At 55.5% G+C, this 10,469-nt stretch overlaps 1 pseudogene; it reads right to left on the bottom strand.

Annotated features, from left to right (window-relative positions):
• Positions 1–7,088: 7,088 nt before the first annotated feature.
• LOC116535957 lies at positions 7,089–9,503 on the bottom strand (annotated as a pseudogene).
• Positions 9,504–10,469: the final 966 nt, after the last annotated feature.

Raw genomic sequence — 10,469 nt, 5'->3', positions numbered from 1 at the left:
AACACGGCAAAACCACTTCTCTACCAAAAAAAAAAAAAAAAAACAAAAGCCAGGTATGGTGGCATGCACCTGTCATCCCAGCAACTCAGAAGGCTAAGGCAGGAGGACTGCTTGGGCCCAGGATTTCAAGGTTCCTGGGTGACAAAGTAAGACCCTATCTCTCAAATTAAAGGCTACAGTGAGCTCAGGTCATGCCACTGCACCCCAGATTGAATAACAAAAGGAGACCCTGTCTCGGAATAAATAAATAAAAATAACCCCAAATACTCCCAGCCTAATATCTAGAGTCTGGCTAGGTACAGTGACTCACGTCTGTAATCCCAGCACTTTGGGAGGCCAAGGCGGGAGAAACATTTGTGGTCAAGAGTTCCAGAGCAGCCCAGCCAACATGGCGAAACCTCATCTCTACTAAAAATACAAAAATTAGCTGAGCGTGGTGACACATGCCTGTAATCCCAGCTACTCAGGAGGCTGAGGCAGGAGAATCTCTCGAACCTGGGAGGCGGAGGTTGCAGTGAGCTGAGATTGTGCCACTGCACTCCAGCCTGCGTGACAGAGCAAGACCCTGTCTCAAAAATACTAATAACAATAATATCCAGAGTCTGACCTACAGCATGAGACACAAGGACGAGATGGCTGCTCCACCAAGATGGGCCACTGTCCCCAGGCTCCTCTTCTGGCTGAGGGGTTTGGTTTGCCCTGGGTCACCTCTGGTCCCTCCCATCTTTATTTTTTTTTTGTTTGAGACAGAGCCTCACAGCGTCGCCCAGGCTGGAGTGCAGTGGTGCAATCTCGGCTCACTACAACCTCCGCTCCTGAGTTCAAGCCATTCTCCTGCCTCAGCCTCCCAAGTAGCTGGGATTACTTGGATTACATGCCACCACACCCAACTAATTTTTTTGTATTTTTAGTAGAGACGGGGTTTCACCATGTTGGCCAGGCTGGTCTCGATCTCCTGACCTCGTGATCTGCCCTCCTCAGCCTCCCAAAGTGCTGGGATTACAGGTGTGAGCCACCGCGCCCAGCCTCCTCCCATCTTATAATCAGTAGTGTTGGGCCAGAGTCTGGCCAGGGACCACAGCCAATTTGGGGAGCACTTGGGATTCAGACTTAGAATCCCAAACCCTAGTGCCAGCTCCCATCAGCTCTGCCACTCAGGGACTCGTGGGCTGGGCTGCACGATTGAGCCCCACCCCTTCAGGGTTGCTGCACCCGGAACACCAAGGCCTCAGAGCTGGGTGTTTCTCGGTGGGAATGCAACCACAGTCAAATAACACGAGCCACTGGAAAATAGCATTTGATCTAGAAAAATTCATTTTACAAGCAACTTTTTAAGAGCAGATCCACCCCCTTCAGCAAGGGAAGGCTGTGCTCAGAAAACCACATTCTTTCAGGTCCCTGGGGCTGCGTGGGGGTGGGAATAGAACTCTGGCTACATGCTAGAAGGCAGAGGTCTTTTCTTTTGTTAAAAACATAATTTTACCCGCATGTTGCTTCGTGTTTCCCGGCACACGCATTCTGGGACACTCAGGTCTTTCTGGAGGCATCTCTGCAGACGCCAAGTGGCCTGCCTGCCTCCCTCCAGCCAGAGGCTCAGGCGTGGGCACGGAGGGTGAAGAGAATTCGTGGCACCCTTACTACAAAGAATGTGGTCCCGGCTGGCACAGCCTCCGTCTCACCGGGAGCCCCTGCCCAGGCCTGCTGCCTCAGAACCTGCCTCTGAATGAGACCCCACAGCAGATCAAGGCACATTAAGGTTGGGGAGCACTTGAATGCACCCTGGGTGCAGGGTGCCCTTGGCCTGTCTGCTAAGGGGTGGCCACACCTGCCTCCCTCACCCTCTTCCAGGGCCTCTGTCCCATCAACTCCCCAGAGGGGTTCCAGCAGAATTTCCCTGACCCATTTCTATGTTTGTTCTATACCACAACATCCCTCTCTCATCACAGAAATCCAGCAAGATGATCACTGCATGACATGGTGGGAAGTCAGGAGACCTGAAAGAGGTGACATTGACATGAAAGACACCTGGCCCTTACGGAGCAGGCCCAGCCCAGGAGGGAGGCCATGGGACCCAAGGGCTCAGACAGGGGACAACATCTCCCCAAGGTCAGCCCACCAAATGGCAGTGTCAGGGGGAGCCCATAGCCACTGAGCTCTCCTTGGACCCCCAGCTGCCCAAGGGAAGTGGGAGTGGCCTCCGGAATGGTCAGAACTGCACCCCCATCCAACTGGCTTAGCCCAGCACCTCCCAATTGGGGGTTCCGTGGAGCAAGCCTTCAAAGGCTCTCTGGTGCGGGGGCTGGCTCCATGCTATTTACAGCCTCTCGCAGTCCCTGAGGGCCACTGCACCTTTACTGCGGGCCAGGCCGCCCAGGCTTCCTCCACCAAGCTCCTTTGCTTTGGGTGGGACGGCGGCAGCTCACTGGGTCTGTTCAGTCTGCCGGGAGCTGATGGGAGTTAACAGGCATCATCTCCGCCCTTCACTAACCCCAAAATGAGACGCTTCTATTACTTAACAAATGCAGTTTGCTTGTTGGGCAAACAGGGGCCTTGGGGCAAATAACAGAAGGAGGGACTTTCCGGTGTGAACAGAGAGAGGAATGAGTTGAGAAATTTGAGGCTCGGAAGGGAGGGAATTTGTCTGGATTATTTTCTAGGGGTGGCACCTGCTCTCTTTTCTTTTCCTTTTTTTTTTTTTTTTTTTTTTTTGAGATGGAGTCTCATCCTGTCGCACAGGCTCGAGCGCAATGGCACAACCTCGGCTCACTACAAGCTCCACCTGCCAGGTTCAAGCGTTTCTCCTGCCCCAAGGTCCCAAGTAGCTGGGATTACAGGCACCTGCCACCATGCCCGGCTAATTTTGTTTTGTTTTTGTATCTTTAGTAGAGACAGGGTTTCACCACGTTGGCCAGGCTGGTCTCAGACTCCTGACCTCATGCTCCGCCTGCCTTGGCCTCCCAAAGTGCTGGGATTACAGGCATGGGCCACCACGCCCAGCCCATCTTTTCTTTAAAATAAAGTCCATGCTTCTCCACTCCCACCCAGCCCTGCTGGCGATTAGGGCGGCCACAGGCTGCCCTGGGAGGCCCAGGATGGGAGGGAGCCCCTCATGCACGCATCCTGGGTCGTCACTAGACGCTCCTCGGCCCAGGTTCTCTTGCAAGCTGTCCTCAAGGACATGTGGTCTCTTGTTTGCAGGTTTGCAGGGGAGCCTGGCAGAATCCAGCTACAGACACATGTGAATTTCTTGTAGAAACCTGCACCAAGGGTGGGGGTGTGGCCAGCCCAGAAGCATTCCAGGGAGTGGGGTCTCTGGGGGGCTTCCTCCTCAGCTGCTTCTCCGGCTCTTTCCCGGCAGACCTCTTCCCTCCCCGACCCCTCTCACTTCCACCCCACAGCCACAGGAGGTTGGAGGCCTTGGAGACACTGGTCAGGAGAGTGGAAGGACAGATGGACACAGCGGGTGCTGCTGTCAACTGGCAACTTCAGCTCGCAGTCTCTGGCCCAGACGCATTGCCTCCAACTGCCAGCAGCCTGGAGGAGGTGGGGTCCCCGGAGCCCATGACGACCGGAATGCGTCTTCTCCACTTTGGACTGGAAGCAACCTCTGGGCACAGGATTGCAGGGCAGGGACACAAGGCCTTCTTTTTTTTTTTTTGAGATGAAGTCTCTTTTTTTTTTTTTTTTTTTTTTTGAGACGGAGTTTCGCTGTTGTTACCCAGGCTGGAGGGCAATGGCGTGATCTCAGCTTACCACAACCTCTGCCTCCTGGGTTCAAGCAATTCTCCTGCCTCAACCTCCTGAGTAGTTGGGATTACAGGTGTGCGCCACCATGCCCAGCTAATTTTTCTTTTTGTATTTTTAGTAGAGACGGGATTTCACCATGTTGACCAGTATGGTCTTGATCTCTTGACCTCGTGATCTGCCCACCTCGGCCTCCCGAAGTGCTGGGATTACAGGTGTGAGCCATCACACCCGGCCACGGCCAGGGTCTTCTTCTTCTTTTTTTTTTTTTTACAGAATCTCGCTGTCGCCCAGGCTGGAGTCCAGCGGCACAATCACAGCTCACTGCAACCCTGACCTCCAGGGCTCGAGTGACCTTCCTACCTCAGCCTCTGAGGAGCTGGGACTACAGGTGCGCACCACCACGTCCCACTAATTCTCTTTGTTTTGGTAGAAACAGGGTCTCACCATGTTGTCCAGGCTGGTCTCAAACTCCTGGGCCCAAACAATCCTCCCGCCTCAGCCTCCCTAAGTGTTGGGATTACAGGTGCACGCCTGGCCCACAAGGGGCTTCTGAGACACGGTTTTTACGTGTCTAGTAGCTGGAGACTCAGGTCCAGAGGTCTCCAGGACCACGGACGAGGACATTCTTGGGAGGGGAAAACCAACTGGATTTCAAATATGGCTCGAAAGGAGTCCACTTCAAGATGGAAGAGATGCACCATCCATCCACCATGAAGGACCCAAACTCTGATGGGGACACACAGATAAGAGATTTTTTTTTTTTTCGAGATGGAATCTCACTTTGTCGCCCAGGCTAGAGTGCAGTGGTGCGTTCTTGGCTTACTGCAACCTCCACCTCCCAGGTTCAAGCAGTTTTCCTGCCTCAGCCTCTGGGACTACAGGTGTGTTCTACCATGCGCGGCTAATTTTTTGTATTTTTAGTAAAGATGGGGTTTCACCATGTTAGCCAGGATGGTCTTGATCTCCTGGCCTTGTGATCCACCCCGCCCTCGGCCTCCCAAAGTGCTGGGATTACAGACATGAGCCACCGAGCCTGACCCAGGAGACTTTTTTTTGAAGTGTAATATTTCTCTGTTGCCCAGGCTGGAGTGCAGCGGCGTGATCTCAGCTCAATGCAACCTCTGCCTCCCAGGTTCAAGCAATTCTCCTACCTCAGCCTCCCGAGCAGCTGGGATTACAGGCATGCACCACCACACCCAGCTAATTTTTTGTATTTTTAGTAGAGACAGGGTTTCTCCATGTTGGCCAGGCTGGTCTTGAATTCCTGACCTCAAGTGATCCACCCATCTTGGCCTCCCAAAGTGCTGGGATTATAGGTGTGAGCCACGGTGCCCAAGAAGACTATTTTTAAGCAAGGTCTGTGGGGGTCTTTTCAGCGATTTTGTATGGGACGGATCAGTTCTGCAGACCTGGGTGGCCCCTCTTAGGCCCATGTGTTCACAGTCTGTGGCTGTGTCCCCCTCTCCTGGGAGATGTGAGGGACTCCAGGACACGGACCATGTGTGGTTCATGCTTGTTCCCAGGAATCTCCCCCTGTGCCTGGCTGCCAGAGCTCAAAGTCTGTCTGGACTTGGCTCCCCGACCAAGCTGAGCCTCGCCAAAGACCAGGACTCCCTCCTGCTCACAGGAGCACCTGGGGCTCAGCCCACAGCTGGGCTCCCCAAGTTTCTCACTGTGGGACCTTCAGCCTGGCCCCTCAGCTCTCTGTGCCTCATCTTCCTCATCTGGGAAATGGCAGTCCCAGCCCGCTGCACCTCCGGGCTGGAGGTGAGAACGACCTGGGCAGTGAAGAGGCTGGCACCTCGCAGAGCACAGACCTACCTGCCCACAAGTGGGGCCTCACTGGCTGGTGCGCCCCATGCAACGTTGGCACAAGGAAGGTGTTGGGACCGCCTGGTGTTCAGGCAGATGTTTTTCCAAAACAATGTTTCTTAAAGAATAGGGATAACGATGGTGTGTTATTGGTGGGAAATGTGAGGGTGTGTTTTTGTATTCTTTTTTTTTTTTTTGAGATGGAGTTTTACTCTTGTTGCCCAGGCTAGAGTGCAATGGCACAATTTCCGCTCACCACAACCTCCACCTCCCAGATTCAAGTGATTCTCCTGCCTCAGTCTCCCAAGTAGCTGGGGTTATAGGCATGCACCACCACGCCCAGCTAATTTGTTTTTGTTAAGTAGAGGAGGGGTCTCTCCATGTTGGCCAGGCTGGTCTTGAACTCCCAACCCCAGGTGATCCACCCACACCGACCTCCCAAAGTGCTGGGACTACAGGCATGAGCCACCACACCCGGCCCTGTTTTGTTTTGTTTTTAAGGGAAAGCTTGACATTTCTCCTCCTTTTCCCAGTCCCCAGCAGACCAACACCCACCAAGCTCCTGCTGCCTGGCCTAGCACTGCTCTGGGCGACATATTAAGAAGCAGGAATTCAGGACATTTGGAAACCAACTTCCAAACGGTTCAGGGTGAAGAGAAAAGGGATGACCTTCTGGGACCTTGCCCTCCTGCCTGAGCCCAGAATCCTAGCAGCCCCCATGCCCACATCAGCTCCCCACACTCGGGGTTCTCTGAATCCAGGCATGCTCATGGTCATTTGAGGAGAGACACTGATGGTGTCGGGATCTTGTACCCACAAAATGCATCAGTCTGTACATGGTCGGACATTCACAGAGGAGAAACAGAAACCAGCAAACTCTAAAACCCACGTGCAGGGCATTTCGGGCAGTGAGTGATGGCAATATCTGACCAGATATCGAGCAAGACACTTTCCATCCAGGAGCCCAACCTGTCCCATTCCGAAAGTGAGGAATCCAGGTCCAATGAGACTCCCAAGGTCACTCAGTGATAGGGCCAAGCTCCAACCCTGAGAGGGTCTGATTATAACCCCAGTCTCACCAGGACACCTGCTGAAACCCCCCCGAACCAGGGGCCCCACAGAAGATAAGCAGCAGGCATCCATGCACATGTGAATTACCCAAGCCAGTCATCACATAGTAAGGTGATCTCAGAGTGGGAATCAAAGTGATGAAGATGGAAAATTTGAATCAGGTCATGCAAAACAGGGACATCCAAGTGACTCCAGAAGAATGCAACTTCCTTGAGACTGAGCTCACTCTGGCCAACCTTTGCCTGATTCCCAGATAAGCAAGGAAAAGGCTGGGGAGCACGCAGCAGTTCAGAGGCCTCACTGGTTTTAGTACAGGTCTGAGAATGAGTGGAGTGGGGAAGACTCAGGCTCTGAGGCTCTCTTGGGTTGTGACGTGGGAATCAGAAATGGACTCTTGAGCCCCACAAATCTGATGCTTCTTCCAAGCAAGCCATGTGACCTCTCTGACCCTCAGTCTCTTCATCTGAAATGTGTCCAGCAAAGCTTTATTGACTAGCTGCTCCACTTAGGGTGCCAGGGACTCGGCAATGAATGGGAGAGACCAGATTGGAGCCCTCGCCAAGCTCACTCCTATCAGGGGGAGACGGTGAGTTTAGAGACAAGCAGATTCTGACATCAGCTGTAAGGAAATTACGCAGGGATGAAATGATCCCTTTCTCAGGTGGGCTCAGGGCGGGCATCCGAGTCAAGGCTGAGTCCGGCATGGCCCCCAGGATGAGTGCTCAGTGGGCGGAGGCTGCTTTTGCGGCTGCAGTTCTATTACCATAACCTGAGTAAACGGGGCGGCCTGGGGGGCCAGTCTCATCATGGTGTCACGCTCAAGAAAACACCAGGCTGACACCCCCAAATCATTGAAAAGCCGTTTAAATCTTCCTGAAATCTTTCAAAGCGACACCAAAGGGGAATTCCTTTGCATACCACACACACACACACACACACAAAACGTTTTCAAGCCTCTGCTGGAAGGTCTCATGGTAGTTGCCTGGGAATATCTCCCTTCCCACTCCCTCCTTTTCATCCTTATCAGAGAGGCGGGAGCACTGGGCCTGGCCCCGGGAGACCAGGGACTGGGCTAGATCCAGCCTCTGTCCTCCCCAACTGTGGGCCCGTGCGTGCATCGAGTAACGACTCTGTGCCTCAGTTTCCTCATCTGCACATCATAGATAACACCTGCATCACCTGCCAAGGGGCCATTGTGGGAATTCTAGGAAATAATCCCGACAAAGTGTGTGAGAGAGGTAGGCACACAGCTGGACTATTGACGTGTGAGTGACTAATCAGTTTCTCTCTGCCTCCCTCACCCACCTGCCCTTTGCACCGAACCCCACTTAGGAGATCTGGGCAGTGCCTCCTCTAGGTCACTATGGGTCTTCTAGGTCCCACCGCTCAGCAGCAGGTCCACCCACCATCCCAGACAGCACGGGGAAAAGGCTGGGACTGGACAGGCAGACCCGGGAACTTTCTTAGGAGGGGACAACAGGGCCTGGGATCACGCTTACCCCTGCCTCCTCGAAGGCTGCATTCTCTCTTAGGTAGCACACACAAAGGGCAGTGTCCCCTGGGCTTCAGTGCCCCGAATGCAGAGCCAAATATTCGTGCAGCACCTAGGGCTGCTGATGTGCCAGGGAAAAAGTGGTTCCCCACCCACGAGGCTGCTGCTTGCTCCAGGCCGGGGTGGTCTGGCCAAGGTGGCTCTGCTGACTGCCAGGGGCACAGGGCAGAGGATTCAGATGTCTCGCTTCCTGAGGGGCTCCAGGCCAGGCCCGGGCAACACAGCTGTGAAGAACCGTGTGGTTTCTGCCCTCATGGAGCTCACAGCCTTGTGTGCAAAGCAGGCAATCTGGGCCTCAGCATGGGATGCAGAACTGAGAGGGGGCAGAAGAGGACAGGCTGGGCACCAGAGAGGGCTTCCCAGAGGAAGAGGCACTGAAGGGAAAGGCTTTAGTGGGAAGAAAAGGGCTTCCAGGCAGAGTCCACAGCCTGGGCAAAGGCCTGGAAGAAACAAAGTGCTGGGTTCAAGGAGCTGCAGGTGTCCTCGCCCACCTCTCCCCACAGGTGGGTTTATTGCTCAAGGCCACATACACCATCTCACGTGGTCCCCATTGCCACCAGGAGAGGTCAGAGGGCAGGAATTCTTACTCCCAGTTCACACTGGGACAATTCCCAGCTGGACTAGAACCGTGATTTCCTGACTCCTGGCTCAGGCGAGAGAATCCACATGCAAGGTGGGACCACAGTGGCTCTGGCATTTGGCCAGCAGTCAGGTGGGCCCAGTTTCCATCACCTCCCCTTAACAGATGAAGAAACCGAGGCGTAGGGAGGTCTCGGGGCCCTAGGACAAGCCTGAGGTGCAGAAACAGGCGGGGCAAGAAACAGAGCTGGGAACAGGGGTGACTTGGGGTGAAGGAAGGAGGGGAGTGAGGATGGGTTTTGGAATCCACACCCGGCGGGGAAACGCGAAGGAATGTGGGTGAGACAGGGTGAGACGGGGTGTGCCGGCCCGGAGGAGCCCAGGGCCTCAGGCAGCCCCCTCCCTCCCTGCCTCCCAGGTGAGACCCTAACTTCGCGGAAGACGACACCCCTCAGCTGGGCAGCGAGCAGGGCCACCGCCTCCTGGCCGCCCAATCAGAGACATTCCCAGTCTGATGGCGGAGGCGCCAGGGCCAAGGGCTCCCAGGGCCTTCCCCCGGAGGCCCCGAGACCTGCCCCGGACCCAGAGGCACCCCCCGGCCCGCCCCCAGCCTCATTAGCACCGACACCCGGGCGTCCTCCCCTCGGTTTCCGATGGCTCCAGAATTTAAAGGTTAAATCCTAACCTCGTCTCAGCAGTTTCTCCCGGCTTTGCCTACCCAGCGCCAGTTGCTGGTAATTATATGCATCTCCGAGCAGCCAATCAGCTGTCAGACTGACAGATACTGATCTTTTCGTTTTATTTTTAGCTCTGTGCTTCCCCCTCTAGTTGCAAAAAAAAATTCTGTTTGTTCTGCGTGTTGCTGCCTCGCTCCCGGCCCTGCAGCCGGCTCTCATCTCCGCCAGCCAGGCGGGAGCAGGAGCCGCCGGGGCTGGAGCCTGCGGTCCCCGCCAGAAAGCGGGGAGCAGAACGTGCCCCCCTCCCCGAGCTGCGGACCGCCCTGCCCAGCGCGGCACCCGGGGCTGCCGTGGGGACGGGGACGGGAGGAGGCCGGGGCGCTGCGAGCACCTTGGATGCAAACCCCCGAGGAGCTGGGCTCGGCTTTGGGGGCCAGGCCTGGGAGAAAGCAAGTCTGCACCTGTGGGCTGGGGGCTTGGAGAGAGAGACACACAGAGACAGCGAGACACTGAGAGACGAGCACGGGCAGAGACAAGGCTAGACGAGGTGGAGGGAAACAGACTTGCATGTACCCCCCTGGAGCACTCGCCCCCCGGAACTGAACAGCAGGGAGCAGGAAGGGCCGTCAGCCCCGCCTGCCCTGGAGTGGGACTCGGAGGAGAGTTTCCAGCCCTGGGACCCCCCTTCCCCAGAGCTCAGGCAAGAACCTGGGCCGCCCCTCCCAGGCCTGGTGCCTCATCTGCCATGGAAGGGCAAGTGAAGAGCTCTTCAGAGTCATTTTGCGAGTTGTTCTGGAAGGTTCTGTGGGCCTTCCTGGAGGCTGGCAGGTGTAGGGGCCTGGCTGGAGCTTCTCTGGAGGGAGAGGCAAGCAGCTGAGGGCCAGGGAAGCTCTTAGGTCCCAGCGAGTCCCCACACAGTGGACAGTGGAGGGGTCTGGGGGCGGGGGGCGGCACCGAAGAGGGATGGGAATGTTCGTGACGTTTCCTTCCGTCCTCGCAGCTCTCCACAGTTTGCAAAGTGCTCCCTTTGC

The sequence above is a fragment of the Sapajus apella genome, unplaced genomic scaffold (assembly GCF_009761245.1).
Source record: "Sapajus apella isolate SASKATOON/1434 unplaced genomic scaffold, GSC_monkey_1.0 scaffold97, whole genome shotgun sequence".
Classification (NCBI taxonomy): Eukaryota; Metazoa; Chordata; class Mammalia; order Primates; family Cebidae; genus Sapajus; species Sapajus apella.
Note: the sequence above shows the minus strand (reverse complement) of the source record. Positions and strands in the feature narration are given on the sequence as shown.